Genomic DNA, 22024 nt, shown 5'->3' on the forward strand with positions numbered 1-22024 from the left:
ATGCGATGCAAGTTGACAAACTGAGCTTATGTCTAAGTCCCTATCTCTTGTTTAACAAAGTCTAATCTTGCTCTTTCGAGTCCAGATTCTAACCTAGCTCTCTCGAGACATTAGATCCTTTCTTTAGGCTCTCTCTCGAGTAACTCTAAATGGCATTTTACACAACATAAAATAAGACAATCGCAAGCAATGAACTCTCGTGTAAAAGGTCTTCTAATCATTTTGTTCTTAAGGCATGACTCACATACTAGTAAAGTGTCAATTTCTAACTCATTTAGAAGTCCACTCTTTATCAATTTCTTATCCTATTGAGATTAATGTGATGTAAACGTAGATGCCAAAGATAGGAATCATCTTTAAGAGAAACTTTTCGTCTTTTAGTCTTTGATGTTGTTGTATTGAACAGTTCAGTATTAAGAAGTGATTTATATTCTACCGACCTTAGCATATACAAATTATTTTATAAACTAGTTGAACAGATCTCAAATCCATTTCTTAAAATAAATGCTTTATGAAAGAGAATATGGGAGTTGGAGCACTACATGAAAGAGAATATGGGAGTTTATTTTGCAGAGAATTTTCTTTGTGAGTTTAGAGAGAATTCAGTGCTTTAGATAGGGGATAGGTTTTTTTTTCTTGTTTCACGTATAATCCAAAGAAAAACCAACCAACCCATATTGCAGACCTTCTACAAATTTGGGGTAATATGAATATGATTCATATTAATTATCATTTGAATCTTATTCATACATATTAATACTGGTTCAATTTTGAATGTAAGTCAAAATAAAATTTGTATTATAATGTATTTAAATACATATTATATTAGTTATATCATATACAATTAACATAAACTCCCCTAGTCAATTTGAACATTTCAAAATTCTTTCAAAACTCTTGATCTTGGTTTTACCTATTGTGAGCTAGTAAGAGGACCTAATGGATCTACAGATTTAAAGCTCCAATGATCAAAGATTAATTAATTAAACTCTTTAATTAAACTAATCAACATTCATCAACTATGGGGCACTCTACTAAAGACCCATAACTGCATTTTTATGCATTGTAGAACATGTTGTGTCCATGGATATAACCATTACTAATAAGTTGATCCTACACGAGTTGTTTATAATTACAACTTAGTTAAATTTCCATTTTACTCCTATAATCATCTCTTTCTCCTTATGTACTACTGATCCTCTCTAATGAATAATTTGTTTATGGTCGAACCATAAATAGAGTTCCTCTCGTGCTAGTTGGGGGGGGGAGGCATTGTTCAAGACCTGGTATCAACACTTAAGGGAACTACTCGTTTACTCATCGTAAGGCAGAAAAGAGTGAATTCTATCTTATGTAGTCATGTTCATAGCTCCCCACTCGGTTAAGTTCCCAAGATTGTAGGCTCATTGAGTAAGCGACTTGTGTCACTCTCACCCATACAAATCAAAGGATAAACCCTCGTAGGTAGGAGTTTATAACTCACTCAAGACTGAGATTGAGTTACATATGGTAATCTTGTGAAAATTAATTTCTTAAGTTAATGGTGTTATAAAGAGAGAATAATTATTTTGTAGTATAGTCTTATGCAAACTCTTTATATAGGATACCCCCACTCGCATATCTTCAAATGAATGATTTGGACCACATGTTTGTAATGATTACAAAGTGGATCGTAACCATAGTGTTATCAGGATAAGGCACCAAACCTTATCTAATACTATAGACTCTTGAGGTTATTACTTGAACATGATCCACCTATATGTCAACTACATACCGTTCAAGTCTCATGAAATAACCTTGGATTTTTACTGTAATGGATAATTTATTATTGCATATTTAATAATTAAATTAAATAATATATTAAATAATTAATTGACCACGAGTCTTTTGGGCACTAATCCCAATATAATAATTATATCTATGGACGCAACTTGTCCAACAGTGCAAAAGAGTTGAACTATGGGTCTATACTGGTTTGCCCCATAGTTAATGAATATTGGTTAATTAATTAAAGAGTTTAATTAATTAATCTTGGATCATTGGAGCTTATAATCTGTTCGTCCATTAGATTCTCGCAACGGATCAACAGGAACCAAAGTTTTGAAAGAATAATTTGAAATGTTCAAATTAGTTTAGGGAAACATATATGAATTGTATATGATACAAGTAACAAAAAAGATAATGCACATAGATCATTATTATATTTAATTATGAATATGAATTGAAATGTAAACTATAGAATATCAGAGAATAAATATGTTTCAAGGTGATTCAAATAACAAATTAATATGAATGAGATTCAAATTAAAACTATAAGTTAAAAGTTAATAGAAGAATCGTATTAAAACTATACGTTACGAGAGAAATATAAATATGTTTCAAATATTCATCTAATTCAATATAAGATATTTAATTAAATATTAAATTTATGAATTAATTAAAATAATGCATTGATTATTAATTAATTTTAGTTATTAATTAAAATCGCTCCCCTTAATGAAAGGGGAGTGAGAGAGTGGGTGGTTTGGAAGTTTTTGTCCTCTTTTGTGAAATGCAAAGGATGTTATTTCATAGAGGACGGCTGAAGAATACAAAAATGATCTACTCTCTCTCTCTTAATTAATTCTATGGAAGAAAGGTTATTTGTAAAAGAAAATTCTCCCTCTCTTAATTCCCTAACCCTTTCAAAAAAAAAAAGCATTCCCATGAGTAGGTTCTTGCCAAGAATCATAGCCAAAGAAGACTTTTGGGAGGAATTTGAAGAGAAATCCTCAAAGGTAATTTTTCTTTACTTTTAATTCGTGCTTAACCTAAATAATTCACAGCATGATGAAATCTGTTTTTATTTCTTATTTTTATATTATATTTTTCATCTTCTCAAAATCAAAACAAAAGCGATCAAACGCTTTCCCTAGTATTTGAGAAGGTACAATATCTCTTTTTAAAGGCACTTTTGGTATACTCCCAAAACCTTGCACGTGAAGATGGCATGAGATACTGAGATGCAATAATTCTATTGATTTCGATTATTCACTATTTTTCAAAATCAAAACTTAAAACATGTGATGCGGTTAAATTTTGCATTAACCTACTGCATAACTAAAGTATCACAAATGTCCTAAAGTTTTGTAGTATTTCATAACTGGAACATATTGAACTTTTTAATAGATTCTCTGTCATCTTTTAATTTGTAATATTTAAAAATAACAATGTATATATATTTTTATTATTAATTATATGAAGATTTTTTTTTTTTGAAATATCATGATTTGAATTCAACCATTGAACTGTTGCATGTACTCGCATTGCAATAACCAAGACAAAGAAGATTCAAGAGGATTTCATACTACATCTTCAAAAGAATTCACAATAAATAACAAATAATTTCGAGCCCAAATTTTTATATAATGTTAGTTCAATGAGTCACGATAAGAATGACATGAAGATAATATGGAAAAGTCTTATAATTTGGAAGACGGCATGGAGGTAAAAGAAAGTGTGAAGAAAATGTTGTCAAGTGTGCACTGCCTGAGAAAACGTGAGGTCAAACCCTTTCAAACGTGAAAATCAATCTTGCCGCCTTCTAGAGGAGCTATTTAAGACAATTTGGAGATCTTCTACATTTTTAGTTTTTCATTTTGACTAATGAATTTTTATGCAATTAAGTTTTAAGCTCCTAGGTCTTATTTTCTACGATTTGCAATAATTGTACTTGAGTGTCTTTTGTGTTTTTTGTCCATGTAGGACTTTTTGGCCTATAAAATGTCTTGTAATTTGCTTCAAAACTCAGATTATCAATATTAAAAAGCTTGTGCTTATTCAACCTCTTTGGTGTGAGTTGTCTTAGGATCTAAGAGTGACCATCATAGATTCTAAGTTTGATCTAAGTTAGTTTTCTTTGTGAGTGTTTGCAAGGATCTAAAAAGGACCTCTAACTTTGCATTTGACAAACATTGTAGATGCTTATCATTTGGTACCAAAGCATTTGGTCATCATCATTAGCTAGCTCAGTTGGGATTGATGTCCTAAATCTAGTGTATCTCATGGTTTGTAGTTTTGTTAGTACAAATTTTTTATCTAATAAAATCATAGATATTTTATTTGTCGTTTAGACAACATTAATTCATTATAATAAACTATGATCCAAGATTGTATGATTTCACTTAAACAGTATGTGGTTGAGATACAGGTGGTTCATATTCAAGTAATAACCTAAAAGGTGTACAGTAAACAGATGAAGGTTGGGTGCCTTATCCTGGTAATACTGCGGATACGACTCACTTAGTAATTGTTACATAAGATGTAAATATTACAAACAATATGAACATATTGTTCATGTAAAGACATGTGAGTGGAGGTTTTCTATATAAGGAAGTTTATACATAGACTAGATCACGAAATAATTAGTTTCTCTTTATAACACTGTTACTTGAAGAAATTAATATTTCACTAGGATGACCATAGGAGACTTGAATTTAATCCTGAGTGAGTTGGGAACTCCTGTTTATGAAAACAGTCCTTTGATCTGTATGGGTGAGAATGACCATGATAGGCGACTCAACAAGCCTACCATTTTGAGGATTAGTCTGATTAGGGAGCTGGAAACACAGCTACACAAGATGAAATTCATTCATTCTCATTCCTTGGGAAAGTAGATAAATTACTCCCTCATTAGTTGGTTCTAGGTCTTGAATAATAAAGCCCCAACCTCTCACTGGCCTGAGAGGTGTTAGTTTATAGTTGAACTATAAACTGTTTGTTCATTAAATGAATCAGTGGTACTTAAGAAGTTAGATGTAATGTTGGATTTTTTGTCCTAAAACTCGCAGTTTATAAAAATTTTAAACATATTCTATTATCAATAAAGATGTTATTCAACATTTCTTCAATAAAGGTATTGAATCTATTAATTGCATTCGTAAAGTCTAAATCCAATAAACTAGTCAAAATGGTCTGTAGTATATGATTAAGATTGGGTATCTTATTCTGGTAACACTATTGGATGCGGCCTACTATGTAGCTATTACAAGTTGTTATAAAGATATTACAAACGAAGTGATTTAGATTCATTCATGTATTGACATGAGGAGTGGGAGCGTCCTATGCAATGAGTTTGCATAAGATCGAACCAAGAAATAAGTCACTCTTACTTTTTAACGCTGTTTACTATTTAAGATTGACTATTTCGCTTAGATGACCTAGGTAACTCGATCTTAATCTTGAGCTAACTATGAACTTCTATTTATTCAGGGTTATCCTTAAATTTGCATGGGTGGGGGTTGACTCAACAGTGCTGGCTCAATAAGCCTCCCATTTTAGGGGTCAGACCGGGTAGATAGCTCACTAAAGGATAGTAATGAGAAATAATTTAAAATTTTCAAATCAAATGAGGGAATTTTATATTAGTGAGATTAATATATAATGGTTAATTATAGATATGATCTATAATCCAAATTATGCAAAAGAGATATATTTGAATAAGATTCAAATATTAGATTTAGATATATGGATTCATAAAGAGATGTATACATATAAATATATGATATTATATGTTAATTAACTCCATACTATTATGACTTAATTGATTAATTAATGGTTAATTAATTGGTTAAGAAATAATGGAGATTGAAGGTTAGTATAAATATATATGATATATATGATAATTGATTAAATATATATTAAATGGTATTTAGTATGTCGTCATTTAATTAAAGTTAATTAAATAAGAGTTATTTAATTAATTAGCACTAAGGGTATAAAGGGAAATACTTGGAGAAGGGGTTAACCCTACTCTTAAGTTCATCTTAAGTGCATGGATGGGTTTAACATGATGAACCATTTCAATACCATTGATATGAATGAAAGTCTCATAAATGAGCTCAGTCAAGTGACCTTTATCATGTAATCACTGTCAGACAGCTTTCTACAGTTCTGTAGCAATTGTGCTCCTTAACAAGCTACAAATTTTTTTAGTCTTTGATGAAAGCCAAAAGAAATAATGGGGAGGAAAATGTTGCCTTCTCCAACAAGAAAAAGTTCATCAGCGGTTCGACAACTGGAACTAAATTAGTGCCTCCCTCTTCATCTGGTGTGAAGAAGTGGAAAAAGAAGAAGGGTGGAAAGGGGATTGATAGCTCTAAAACAGAGTTATATTTCCTAGTTTAATTCAGGCTTGTTATTGAATTTTATGTTTTAAATTTCCTATTTTGTAGGTACCGAGCAACCATGAGGTAGAATTGGTGATTTGAAGCTAAACAAGGTTAATTTTGAGCAATTTGGAGTTGATTTGAGCATCCAGATTTCAAAGGAGTTAAAAGACATAAATGCCCTTGTTAGAGTGTCACAATGCTCATGATTTGCCTTGGCCTGACGCTCTCCCAATGCTGAAGGACAAAATAGGTAGCGTTGCAACACTCACCCTAAGCTTCGCAACGTTACGATGTTGAAGACGGAGAATCCATCGCGCACGCGCAAGTGAGCGTCTGCCTAGTGTTGGACTTCTGTGCCTGACATACGAGAGCATTTGCATTAGCATTGCAACGCTGTCCCTTTTTCTATAAACACTTCTCTTCGGTTTTTTGTCAAAAGATGTTGAATTTCAATTGAGGCCGAGGAGAGGCCTAGTTTCCTTCTTCCCTCTTTATGTTTTAAGTATCATTAGCTAATTTTTAGTTTAATTTTGGATTGTGAGCACGGATTGGATTGTATCTCATGGGTTTGTCTATGAGTCGATGAGGTAATTTTCTATCTAGTTATTGGATTAAGGTTCGATGTAATCTCATGAGTTTTCTGCCCAATTTGATGTTTACAATTCAGAATTATGTTTTCTTTGAATCTCAAATGAATTTAGATTTGCATTTATGTGTTGGATGGACGACCCTATCATGATTGCATATCTCTACTAGTTAATTTCAAACTCGCACGTTTCCTCGTAGTTCGTCTATACTTGAATTTTCCCCGGTAGCAACAATTGAATGTGTATGTTTACATTTACAGGCTGACCTTGAATCTTTGCATTGCATCTTTAATTTAGATTTGAAGAATTTTTTGTTAATTGAACATGGCTTTTCCTGACATTTAATTGACATAGCTGAATCCTAAATCTTAATGCATGTGTTTCTAGTTTTTTATGGTCACTAAGAACCCAATTGAATCTAGGAGCATATAGATTTGTTAGGACACGACCTTTTTAGCATTAGTTATTAATTAGGATACTTGATTGATTTTGATTTAATTGATTGTTGGCCTTTGTAAAGATTAGTTAAATCGCATCAATTGGGTATTTATGCATGCATAATTCGGTGACATAGCCAATTGGTAAAAAAATGATGATTGAAATTACATTGAATGTTTACTTGATTTGAGAACTAGATGAACCGATTACAGCTTACATTTATCCCTGCCAATTTATTTTCCTACATGTTTCCAAATTAATCAAAAACCAAACATTGTTTTTATTGTTTTTCTTAGTCAAATTTAGCTTAAATGAAATTAGTTCAACGCTTCTCTATGGTTCGATCTTGTACTTACTATTTTTTCTACGTTTCAGTAGTAATAGGAGTAGTACGATTTTTGCAAATTTTCTTTTGATCAAGTTTGAGGCTTATTAACGACGAAAGTTTTGGGTCTGTCAGGGAATAAAGCCCCCACTGTTGCTGCTACTAGAAAGAGTAAGAAGGTCAAAGTTGCAAAAGGAACGTGTTATCATTACAACCAAGATGGGCATTGTAAAAGAAATTGCGCAAAATATTTGATCGATAAAAAGAAGGAAAAATAAGTAAATAGGATTTACTGGTTCAGGAAACATGTTTGGTGGAAAATGATAATCATACCTAGATACTCGATTTAGAAGCCACCAAACACGTTTGCACTTCTTTGCAGAAAACTTGTTCCTTAAAATAGCTGGCAGCGAGAGAGATGACTCTACAGGTTGAAATAGGTGAGGTTGTCTCGACAGTTGCAGTTGGGAGTTTGAAGTTATTTTTTGAATCAAAGTTTATGTTGTTAGATAATGTTATATTTTCCTAATTTTAAAAGGAACTTGATTTCAGTTTCATGTATGTTAGAACACTCTTTTAATGTATCTTTTATTTGGGACAAAGCATTTGTCTCGAAAAATGGTATTGATATTTGTTCTGGAACAAACGAAAGCAACTTGTATATTCTAAGGCCGTTTGTATCTAAAATGCTCCTCAATATTTAAATTTTCAACACTACAACCACTAAAACTAAGTAAATAAGTTTTTCTCCTAAATATAATGCTCATCTTTGGTTTCTAAGACTATGTAACATTAATTTCAATAGGATTGAGAGGTTGGTTAAGAGTAGATTTCTAAACGAGTTAGAAGAAAATTCTTTACTAGTATATGAATCTTGTCTAAAAGGAAAAATGACAAAATGATTTTTTACTGGAAAAAGTCATAGAGCCAAATAACCTTTGGAGCTTATACACTCAGACCTTTGTGGTTCGATGAGTGTAAAAGCCAGAGGAAGGTTTGAATATTTTATCTCTTTTACAAAAAATTATTCAAGATGTGGGCATGTTTACCTAATGCAATATAAGTCTGACACACTTGAAAAGTTCAAAGAGTATAAAGTTGAAGTTAAAAATTGTTAGGTAAAAAGATTAAAACACTTTGATCAGATCGAGGTGGAGAGTACATGGATATTGAATTCCATAAATATATGATAAAACATGGAATTTTTTGGGTTGATGCCCTAAATCTCGTAGGGTTCTATAGTTTGTAAAACTTGTTGAACAAACTCTTTATGTATTTAATAAAATATATTATATTCTATTCACTTTGTCTATGAAATATATGTTATTTTAGTTACATTAACCACAAACCAATAAACTAACATCCAAGGTTATCTTTGTAACTTAAACATGTATGTGGAGACATATGGGTGCATCATGTTTAAGTGATAACCTAAATGGTCTGTAGTAAATAGATAAGGTTGGGTACCTTATCCTGGTGATACTACGAGTATGACTTGCTTTGTACGTATTACAATTGTTGTAAAGTGCTACAAATAATCTGTATAAACATGCGAGCGGGGATATTCTATATAAAGGAGTTTGTATAAGACCGGACCACGAAATGTTTAGTCTCACTATATAACATTGTTCATAATAGTGACTTATATTTCACCAGGATGACCATAGGTAACATGGTCTGAATCTTGAGTGAGTTTTGAACTCCTACCTATGAGGGCAGTCCTTTGATTTGTATGGGTTAGAGTGGCCAGATAGCCGACTCAATAAGCCTACTATTTGGGGATTCGTCTGATTGGGGAGCTGGGAACATAGCTACACAAGATGGAGTTCACTCCTTCCTTGAGGCAGGGGTATGTAGATAAATTCCTCTCTTAAGGGCTGATTACGGTTCTTGAATGTGGCGCCACACCCTCTCCTGGCCTGAGAGGGGTTTAGTCATAGTAGGACTATGGTCTATTGTTTATTAGAGGGATTAGTGGTACTTAAGGAGTTAGATGTAACTACAGGGCAAAAACGGTAATTTGGTCTAGCTGCATACAAGTAACTTGTGAAGGGTCATCTTAATTTTGATTGGTTATATCCAATGGACACAAAAATATATCTATAGTACGAAGAGAGCAGTTATTTGTCTTTAGTGGAGTGTCGGACCTTTAACGGTCGGTGAATAATGTAATTAAAGAGTTTAATTCATTATTCACGTACCATTGGAGTTTCAAGCTACAGGTCCATGAGGTCTCCTGGGTAGCTCAATAGGATTTAGTTGAGAATTAGTTTTTAGATTAATTTGAATTATTCAAATTAATAGAGAGATTTAATTATATATGATATAATTAAGTTGTTTCAATTGTCATAATGTGATTAATATATTATAGCTTATTTGAATGAGATTCAAATATATTTTCTATGAATTGGATTTATAGTTGTTAAATTTAATATAAATTATATTAAATGTCATATAATAGACAAAAGAAAATATAGTTTATATTATATGTGATATAATATTAAAACTAAAGGTTATATGTTATATTTGATATAATATATAATATAATATATATATAAATAGATGAGTTAGTTATCATATTTATATTTATATTAATTATTATTTTAATAATAAGAAAGGGAGTTACAATTCCTTTTCCCATCTTTTCTCTCCATCCGCATTAGTGGGCAGTGGTTATTTTTTGTGGCAAGTAGAAAAGAAAAATTGTTTTTCTTCTTCTTCTACAAAATCGTTTTGAACGATTAAGAGAAAGTTTTATACAAAAGAGTTTGGTACTTTGTATTGAGTTCAGTGAAAGTTCTCAATATTCTTCCTCCTCCACTCTAAACTTTTACCTCTTAACCAAAATAGTCAGAGTTCACTACTCCTGGGTTCTCACCCTAAGAATACCAAGGTTTCATTGTACTTGTGTTCGAGATTTTGGTTCGAGTTTAGAAGAAGGTCTTCAAGAAGTTCATGATCCATTCAAGGGAAAATCGAAGAAAGCCTTCAAAGGTGAGGTTTCTTGAAACCCTTTTCTTTTAAAGCATGCTATAGTTTTGTTATAAACGCATATCTTGTTGCTTGTTTACTGTAAAACTTTGTATTCAATAAATTATGGAATTCGGTCGATCCGCTTTCGCTCAAGGTTCTCTCATTAGAGTTCCTAAAATTGGTATCAGGGCCAAGTTGTAGGTTTCTGATTCCAAGTTTCATTCTTGTATTGAATTGTTTTACAATTATGGTGGGTTTTATAAGCATTCTGTTTATGTGATGAATGGTTGTGGATGGATTTGTTGATGGATGTTTCGGGATAGAACTCTCTATTTAAGAGTGTCTTTAATTTACAAATTTTGGTTTGTAAAGGCATGATATTAACTGACAATACTTTGGCTAATCTATTTATTATGTCTGCAGCGGAAAATATTACATGCTTTTATTAGAAACTAGTTTACAAATTCAAGTTACATTTACATGAAAATCATATTTCAACAACCAATCTCATTTACAACTATCTCTAAACTTGTGGTAGACCTTAACCAACACCGCAACTTGGACCCGTCAGCTACCTGCAAGATAAATATAGAGACAAACCATGAGCTTTTACAAAGCTCAATGAGTGGTAATACAAATACAAATCTTCCACAAATACAATTATGAGGTTCCCAAGCAAACCCCCACCGTAACATAAAGCTTTCAAAAATCCACCTACACACATGGTAGATGTTTAACATATCATAACTACAATATCAGCCTATGTGCACATAGCTCTTCCTATCATGGGCTCAAAAACTAGGCCCGTCGGCCCTACGACCATCCCAATTCAAGTATTTTCTCTCCCACAGGCTCACACACTAGACTCCTCAGTCCTCTAACCATCCTGTAAGGATTCATTATGGGCTAAGGTTCTAAGTCCTTAGACCCCCTGACTATCCCAACATCATACATATCTTATAGCATAACCTACAACATATTAATTCTCAATATGCTCAAAATAACAAAGGAAGAAACCACTCACAGTGAGTTGTTGAGAACTTTCTTCGCAGTTCACCTGGTTTCCCTTGTTCCACTGTTGAACCCTATTTCAATTTTAAGCTTATATTACTAATGCTTTCAGGCCTTATCTCAAGAATTTCCTTCTTAAAAAATGTGTGAAAATTTCTTAACTATAATACCTTAAAGTTTTGCCTTCAAATTCCTTGGCGAAAGTTCCGTCTCAAGTTTATTCCTCTTGGCCCGACTGTCTCCTCACTGGTGAGCACCCCTTGGTTTTCCTTGATTTTGACAACCTTAGAATTAGAATTTCATTGAGGCAGCCCTCACACTAAAACTACACTTAATTTAGAAGCTTTTGGTTCAAGAATCGCCTGATTTGCACAAGTAGTTTGGAAGAACTTCTTGTTTGAATTTAGTTTTTGCGTCTGTCTGCACAGTTCTGCCTTCTTTGCGTCTTTGCTTGTACCTTCGACCCAAAATTTTCTTTCCCTCCTCTTATTTTTCCCTCTCTTTGTGATCTTTAAGTATTAAATTGATGTGCAGGTCGAAGTGGGACATTCTCCACTTTTATAGGCATCCAACACTTCTCTTTGTCTGATACCTCCTCATCCAAGTGTTTTCCTTAGCGTCTGCCAACTTCTAGCCTTCTCCACCTCCTGCTTGAGGTGTTTTCATCTCACACCATCATCGCAACTTTTGATCAATGCAACTTTAGGTGTCCTTCTTCTACATAGCCAATGCATGGGCCTTAATTTTGCATGTCTACTCGTGGACCCACCTCAATTCCTTAAGGATTAAGACTCCTTCCTAGCAAGCCACATGTCTGATGACGTCCTCCATATGCGTTCATTCTCCATATGCGTTCATCCTTCATATGCGTCCATCAAACTCAATATGCGTTCAACTAGGATGATGACCAATACCNAATTTAATTTAATTTAAATATTATATATATATACACTATATGTTATATCAAATATAACATATAACCTATAGTTTTATTTTCTCTCAATAATGCATGACATTTAATATAAATCATATTTATATTAAATTCAATTATATGAATCTTATCCATACAATTAATAATTGAATCATATTCAAATATTTAATTTTTCTCAACTATTTATAATATTTAATATAAATCATATTTATATTAAATTTAATTATATAAATCTTATTCATATAATTAGTATTTGAATCATATTCAAATTCTTCTCAAAATACTTTATATTATAATGTATCAAATACACTATATTAATTATATCACATATAATTAATTTAATTAATTATATCACATGTAATTAATTTGAACAAATTAAATTAACTAAAAAAATTAATTATCAATTATAAACCTTGATGAGCTACAAAGGGGACCATATGGACCTGTAGATTGAAGCTTCGATGGTACTTGGATAATTAATTAAACTCTTTAATTAAATTACCCAAGTTCCATTAACTGCTTGTTATTTTACTAAAGACCGATAGTTGTACTCTTTGCACTACATATATATTTATGTGTCCATTGGATATAACCAGTCAATAGTGCTGTAACCCTTCACAAATTACTCGTAAGTGCAGTTGGGCCAAAAATACCATTTTTCCCCTATAGTTACATCTACCTCCTTAAGTACTTGTTTGGAAGAACTTCTTGTTTGGAAGTTGGCTTTCGCATCTGTCCGTACAGTTCTGCCTCCTTTGCATCTTTGCTTGTACCTCCGACCCAAAATTTTCTTTCCCTTCTCTTATTTTTCCCTTTCTTTGTGATCTTTAAGTATTAACTTGATGTGCAGGTCGAAGTGGGGCATTCTCCCCTTTTATAGGCGTCTAACACTCCTATGCGTCCATCAAACTCAATATGCGTTCAACTAGGATGATGACCAATACCCCTTTTCCAATGCATACTGCTACCCTTAGATATCAACGCATAGTATGCCATCAACGCATAGTAGGCCATCAACGCATAGTATACCACATGGTTTATCATCAGCGCATAGTAACCCTTGGCTCCACTTGGTTTTCAACTCAGCACCATCGCATCTTCTACAATGCAACCCAACTCACTTAGTCACCGCAAGCCTTAACAACCACAAGAGTCAACCACCATGCGTCCAACCTATCTCATCTCATGGCCTATGCCTTAGCAGAGTTACCGCGTCCAACATATCCATCGTGCATGCCATAGTCAACTTCCAACGCATAGCATGGTTGCACGGCATCGACACGTAGGTCACTTGACATCGGCATATAGGTCGCTCGACATCGACGCATAGCTCGCTCGACACACATGGGTCGCTTGGCATCAATGTATGGGTCGGTCGCATGGCATCGACGCATGGGGCGGTCGCCTGGTCTAACGCGTCCATCGCGGCCAACGTGACCCTCGTGTCCACTTCTATCGCCCTATGCCACCCTCCAGTGCATGCCTTGCCCCGCACCCTCGCATACCCTCATGCCCACATGCCCTTTGCACTGCCGACCCTCGTGCCACCCCAGCCTTCCAACGCATCACTTTCAACTGTCTTCCTTCAGCTGTATGGATGCATACCACTGCGTCCAACGTATCCATCACATCTATTGTGACTATGCGTTGGTTTAACCTCCAAGAGCAGTGCATGTGTCACTCTTGACCCTACTTCAACTTCTCCCTTTGTCCAAGTAATCTCTCACAATTTTATGTCCAACGCATTATAATGCCTAGTCTAACACTTAGTTATTTTCACAGAATGGTTAATCTTAGCCACATCTTCACTAGTTATGGTTCATTTCTAAAGTACTTAAATTCTTTTCATCACTTAGGGACCTTCCTACTCTTATCCTAGGATTTAACTCTTAGTTATTTCCTTTTATTTTATACTATATGAGGAAATGGGCTCTGGGTTTCACACCTGCCCTTTTGGGCATTAATTATTGCAATCGAGTCTGTAATTTGTAAGTTTAAGTCACTCGTGATGTTTTAGTTGCTTCAAAGAAGGGTTGCAAAGCATTGTTTCGATGGAGAAGATGAAACAGAGGTTCCAGGTCGTGTGGCTACAGCTAAATGATCGGGTAGCTCTTAGTATGTGATCAGGTAGCTTTTTTTACACAATTGTGTAGCATTTGCTAAACGATCACATAGTTAATGCTACGCGATCATGTGGCGTTTGCTACTAGATCCCATAGTAGCTTGCTGAATGATTGTGAGGTTCTTTAGATGCCCAATGTATGCTTTCTTGCTACACGATCACGTAGACTTTTATGCTCATCGCATAGTCATTAGCTACGTGACGGCATAGTCTTTCATGCTCATTGTTTAGATGTTGGACGCATGGTTCTTTGCTACACGATCAGTTGCAAGGTGGTTCTTTGAAGGGCAATTTGATTCGAGCGGTTCAAGACCTGGTTCACCTATTCTGAACTAGTTGACTCAAATCTTGTAATAGTTTGCCTCTTATTTTCTCTTTTTAGAGGTTATATCTCAGTCTATCATCTGATAGAGTAAATATACATGTGGTGTATGTTTTATATTATATGTCATAATGTATGTCATATAGTTTTAAATACCACCATAGGTTATGCATTTATGTTCAAGCGTCATTTTATATTATAAGTGTTATATATATGAGTATTCATGATTTAAATTAAACAAAGCATGCTCATGCATCATATAGTATAAGTGTTATAGTATATGTATGCATGCATAAGCATATCCATACATCATTTATATTATAAGTGTTATAATAGGTTGAATGGATGTATGGAATGTATGCTATAGCATGATTCATTACTTAGTTATATAAATGTTATATATTAGTAATGAATGAATATTGCATGAAACATGAAATTATCTTAGCTTAATTTATAAATGTTATAATTAACTAAAGTAGGTTTAGCATACAGTGGTTGGTTTTTAATTGTTTCATTTATTTATATTTGTTATAACCAAATGAAATTAGAATTAAAATCAATGGTAAAGAGTTGTATGCAAACCTTAAACTATAACCATTTTTTAAAATATGATTGAGATAGACCTAAGATCACATTTCTAATGAGATTAGAAATCTAAGTTTAATCTTTTAAATCGGTTTAATAGGATTAAATTCATTCTTAATAAAAGATTAAATATGTAACAGATGTATCTAAAGGGACCTTTTCTCTATGGCTGGTTCTAGCTAGGCTGGGGTACTTAAATCGATGGAAACGTCGCACCCCTACCTGGGAACCTACCTTGAAAGGTGAATTAGATAGATTTTTTACATGCATGCATGTTTGATGAAAGTTTATTAAAGAGTTTAATGAGACTTCAATCAAAATTGCTTAATCATCAAAGACAATAGTTGTTTTTTAGCAAATTAAACAAACACTTAGACAAAATCAATAGCCAGATTTTCATAAGTTAATTAACCCTAGGTAAAACACTCAGTGGGAGGAAAATGAGGTATATGATACTTCATTTTTATATCTATACATTTCTCCCTATAATTTCACACCGTGAGATCTACCCTTGGCCTCGAGGCACCATAGGTGTCCCCCTACAGGTAGCATTTGGGTGGTCAATATTAAGGTGAATGGAGAGAGTGTTTCTATTAAGTGGGAGTGGGACGTATGACAACATATCCCTTGGTCTCTCTCATTAAGTTAAATAAAGTTTCATGCATCGCCTCGTGGCATCGTGGGTGTCCCCCTAAAGGGTGGCTATATTGCATGATGCTTTATTTGATCTCCATAAATGTATAGGGTTACTTTAGTTTCATGTTCCAATCGGCTTTCCCCTACGGTTGGCTTATTGTGGCGAAACTCTAGAACCTAAAATGAGGGGTTACACTTACACATAACTGTTAAGGATGTTTACAAATTTTGGACCAAATAATGGTGACTATTAGTTGCAGTGACAAAGAGTTGTTTCTGTTTAATGGTTGAGAATGTCTCATTTTAGTGAAGGGCACTTCATCACCCTACGGTGACTTATCCATCCTCACTGAAGCATCATTGCAAAATATGTGTCACTTAGGGTACACTAGGCTATTTTGCTAAAAATTGATTGGTTTTATAAAAGTGGTTTAATGCAAGTAGACTAAAATAGATTGTTTTTTTTCAACAATTTCATTAAATGGCTACCGTTTCACTAAGTTTACTAGTCGTCAATAAATTAACGGGTGAAAACTATGCTAGTTGAAAAAACACAATCAATACTATTCTGATCATCGATGACCTTCGCTTTGTCCTGAGGAGGAGTGTCCTCCCATTCCACCTGCTAATGCTCCTCAAAATGTTTGGGAAGCATATGAGCGCTGGACAAGGGCAAACGAAAAGACTCGAGCGTACATCTTGGCAAGCCTTAATGAAGTCTTGGCTATGAAGCATGAGCCCATGCTCACAGCCCATGAGATCATGGAGTCCCTGAGGGGAATGCTCGGACAACCGTTTGCACAATTCAGGCATGACGCTCTCAAGTACATCTTCAATTCATGTATGTAAGAAGGGGCATATGTTAGAGAACACATTCTCAACATATGATCCACTTCAACGTGGCGAAGATGAATGAGTTGAGCATCGATGAGGCCAGTCAGGTTAGCATTATACTAGAATCTTTACCTAAAAGTTTCCTGCACTTCCGTAGCAATGTTGTTTTGAACAAGATTGACTATAACCTGACCACCTTGCTTAACGTGCTACAGACCTTCCAATCCTTATTGAAAAGTAAGGAAAAGAAGGGTGAAACAAATGTTGCTTCATCTTCTAAAAAGTTCCACAAAGGTTCAACCTCTGGAACTAAGTATGTACCTTCTTCCTCTGGCATAAAAAAATGGAAGAAAAAGAAGGGTGGAAAGGGGAAGGCTGCTAACCCAGTAGTTGCTGCACATAGGAGTAGACAACCCTTCAAGGCTGACAAAGGAAAATGTTTCTATTGAAACCAAGATGGGTACTGGAAGAGGAACATTTCCAGATATTTGGCAGAATAGAAGAAGGCCAAACAAGGTAAATATTATTTGCTCGTGTTGGAAACTTGTTTAGAGGAGGATGATGATTCTACCTGGATTATTGAATTCGGGGCCATTAACCATGTTTGTTCTTCATTTCAAGAAATTAGTTCCTGACGACAACTAGATGCTGGTGAGATGACGATGCAAGTTGGAACTGGACACGTCATCTCAACTATGGTAGTGGGAGGTCTCTGGTTGACTTTACAGAACAAATTTCTTGTATTAAAAGATATATTTATTGTTCCTGGTTTAAAAAGAGCTTAGTTTCTGTAAAGTGCTTGTTAGAACAGTCTTATAATATCAACTTTTCTTTTAATAAAGTAGAATGGTGTTGATATTTATTTTGCAAAACTTGAAAATAATTTGTATGTGCTAAGGCCATTAGCAAAAAATTCCCTCCATAACACAGAGATATTTAAAACTATTGTAACTCAACATAAAAGATTTAGAATTTCTCCTATGCAAAAAGGCCAACTTTGGCACATAAGAATAGGACACATCAATCTCAATAGGATTGAGAGGTTGGTGAAGAATGGACTTCTAAGCAAGTTAGAAGAAAATTCTTTACCAGTGTGTGAGTCATGCCTTGAAGGCAAGATGACTAAAAGACCTTTTACTGGAAAAGGTCATATGGCCAAAGAACCACTAGAGCTAGTACATTGAGACCTCTGTGGTCCGATGAATGTAAAAGCTAGGGGAAGTTATGAATATTTCATCACTTTTACTGATGATTATTCAAGATATGGGTAGGTTTATTTAATGCAAAATAAGTCTGATTCTTTTGGAATGTTCAAAGTGTTCAAGGCTGAAATTTAAAATGCATTAAATAGAATGAATAGAACATTTTGATCTGATCGAGGTGGAGAGTTTATGGATTTAACATTCCATAACTAAACGATAGATCATGGAATTGTATCCCAACTCTTAGAACCTGGTACATGATAACGGGTAGAAATGCATATTATTATAGTGCTAAGTTATTGAACAATTCAAAATTGCGATGATAAAAATATACAAGATTGCATCCAAAAGCATTAAGTTCAAAATATTATGATCACAAGTGTCCCACGCATGAAACCAGTTAACTTATGTATTTTTGTGCAGAATATGCATTGACGCAAGGCGGAAAATGCGATCCAAAGAAATCAACGGCCAAGCGCATTAAGAGATTGCATTGACGCAAGTCTATGCACTCATTTGCGCTCGCGAGTATCTACTCAAGAAGGTTGCTGCATAGAGCTGGCGCATCTGGGTAAAAAGCGTAATAAATCACCATGGGACAGAAAGCTCATGACGGTCGATTTCGAATTAAGTTGTCAAGCCGTTAATGATCTACTGTAGCAAGTAAACTCAACTTTGTGGTGACAAATATTCGGCACATCAGACAGAGAATTAACGTCATCCCATCAGTGCAATAATAAGAGAAGAAGCCTTTCACCCCGAAGATCTATAAATACTGGAGGCAACCTTCAGTGAAAGAGTTCGAACAATTAGAGAATTATCCCCTTAGATAGAAGTAGCCTTGTTTATAGTTTTCTTTTACTAGAAGGCGGAAGCAAGTGAAGGGAGATTGTACCGAGAGATCGTTCCGATGAACTTGGAAGAGTGCTGAAAGCATCGAGATCAGAGAGAGGGCCAACTCCTGCGGAAGCAAGAACATGTTTTGAGCAGAATAGAGTTAATAGTGTAAAAGCCTTGGGAAGCAAGGAATTGCTACCAAGCTCTCTATCCTTATCTTCCATTGTCATTTTGTACTTTGAACTTATTTATAGAAATGGAATTTACATCTTTATATCTGTTCACTCTCTGTACATTACGCATGAGTAGCTAAATCTGTCGAATGGGTTGAGAAGCACTTAGCTAGCATAGTTGGGGATCTTCACTCTATGCAATTATCTTGTATTATGTATGCGTCATTCGTCCATTAGAGATACTCGAGAGGGAGTTTAAGGATAGAGTCTAGGCTTGGAAAAGTCAGGTTAGAATCTAGGCTCGGGAGAGTCATATTAGAAACACGTAATCAAGAGATAGAAGCTTAGGAATAAGCGTTGTTTGCTATTAACGCATCACATGCATTCTAGAGATAAGTTATGATTGTATGCGGTCACCTTGTCTTTGTGTGCATCTTGCATCATCGCATAGGCAAGAAGTAGAGACTTAGGAATAAGCTCTATAGACATTTTTGCATTCATCGCATGCATCCTAGAATTAGAAGCTACTGCATTTGCATTGGAAAATGATTTGCAGTCGCATGAGGAGCTACTCACATACTCGCGCAATGCACACCTCTCGTTGGGTTGCTGCATCCTTCATATCCCTAATCTACATGACTAAGTATGCGATACCCAAGCAATCCCACTAAGTGTTGCAATGAAAGTAAAGATGCTAAGCAAAGAAGATAGATATGGAGTCGAAGGAAACAGAGAAATGCATTGAAAACACATTGTATTAATTCCTTAATCACAAAATGTCATACAATACAATACAAGAAAAGAAAGGGAAATGAAATGACCGGCTAGAAGCAAGGACTTGCTTCCAGCGGATGTGCGTCAAGGCTGTCGGTGGTGCCATGGATGGGCGGAGGAGCTAAGTCTCTCGAGATCTAACTCCACTCGAAGGCTCCGGTCATCACTCGGAATGGATGAATGAGGTGAAGAACTCTCAATCGTCTTCTCACGCATTTTATCTGGATCACAAGGAACCGCCCTAGGCGAACTTCAGGAGAAAACCTTGGATGATATGAATTTTAGCTCATCGGCTTCTATTTATAGAGCTTGAGTCACCGACAACATTAATTCGACTGCTCTGAGTCTAACGTTCGACGCGTTAGTCCTTTTTTGAACCTCTGCCACTAACGGTGTGGTAGGTGAAATGTCAGCATCAGCTTTAGATTTTCTCGAGGTAGATGTGTTGATGCATTCATTCCACCTACCTTGCATTGATCCCATTAGTTTGCGTTGTTGCATAGCCACAATCATTCAATGAGCACATTCGTTTAATGCCGCAACTCTACACAATGACCGCAATCGCTTGACGAGCGCAACTCCCATGTGATGGACGCATACGGCTGATTACCGCAACATCCATGCATTAATCGATGCATTCGCCTTTGTGATGTAGTGTTTCTCCGCATGCGATGGTCTATGCGGTGGTTCGGTTTCCGCGTTTGCATTCATTTCCTGCATTAGCTACAAAAATAGAACATTGAATGCATAATTAACGCAAAATAATAGGTTAGCTGAGATTTGAAATGCTGATCGATGCAAACTCATATTCTCGTGAATTCCTATCATGATTGATGCATATTCTTCCTAAAAACCTTCATAATTCTAGTAAAAGGCCTAAGATGACATGCTTTTCTGCATGTCATCACACCTCCAAACTTAAAATCATGTTTGTCCTCAAGTATGCGTTATACTCAAGAAATTCTACCTTACCTTCATGCTTTCCTTTGCGATGACCAGCTTCTCAGAATATAATTTACACACACCTTTGACCACCACTGTAATGCTCTCCTTCACTTTGCCTGCTTCTTCAAAAAGATCTTTTCTCAGTTTAGATCCAACAAGCCTTTGCTAAAAAACTTTTATTCATTCACCACAATTTTGTGTTTGGTTTTTGAGAATGCGTTCATTAAAAAATACTTCAAAACTTTACGATGGCTTATTCAAATGCGGCATTAAACCTGGTTATGCTCTTCGTTTTGGCTTACCCCCACGTGTGTCATGCGGGCATCCAACTTCGGTTGCATTCCATATCCAACTCAACTCTTGTCTCGTTTGTTTTTGGCTTGCGCCGGACAGAGGAGTTGCGCTTATGCGCTGATCCTGGCTACTTGCCTTCATTTTGGCTTACCCTCATGTGTGTCATGTGGACATCCATCTACAAGCGAATGCCTTTCATAACTTAACTCTTATCAACATGGGTTTCCCCATTGCGTTGACAGTGGAGTTGTTATTCTCAAAAGCTCGCTTCACTTTTTTTTTATATATATGATCGCAATGCAATGAACGCAATTCTTTGAGACCGCTGCCACCCCCAAGGATGAAACCGTTCTCATCGCAAAGCTAAAAAAAAATTACAAGAATGCGGTAATAAATGTTTGAACAAAGGTTTGCACAAAACAAACCTCACGACTTTCAAAATTTGGAGAAGCTAATAAAAGTAAAGAATGCCTTGCATTGATTGGTTAGAAGATGCGGTGAACTATACATACCATCATAGAAATATCACAAAACAACGCAATCAAGAAAGAAAGAATTTCAAAAGGATAAGGCATACAAGATAACAAGAAAATACCTTAGACGGAACAACGCATGCGCTCATGCGTTAGAATTCACGTGATCGAAGCCATGTGTTGGAGGATGAAAGGAATTCTTTCATTGAACAACGAACCGAGAAGACTTATTGTTGCACCTACAAGAGCAAACATACCAAAACCAAGGAAGCAGCCATATATCCAAAATAACTATGAAAATAAAAATAACCTATACTAAGAAAGCAAAGTAAAGATAGAGTAGAAGACGTCCCTGGAAAAGTAGGAGTGTTGTCACCACAAGGAGTCTTCCGTGCAGGAGATTGCTCTCAACT

The sequence above is a fragment of the Benincasa hispida genome, chromosome 2 (genome assembly GCF_009727055.1).
Source record: "Benincasa hispida cultivar B227 chromosome 2, ASM972705v1, whole genome shotgun sequence".
NCBI lineage: Eukaryota > Viridiplantae > Streptophyta > Magnoliopsida > Cucurbitales > Cucurbitaceae > Benincasa > Benincasa hispida.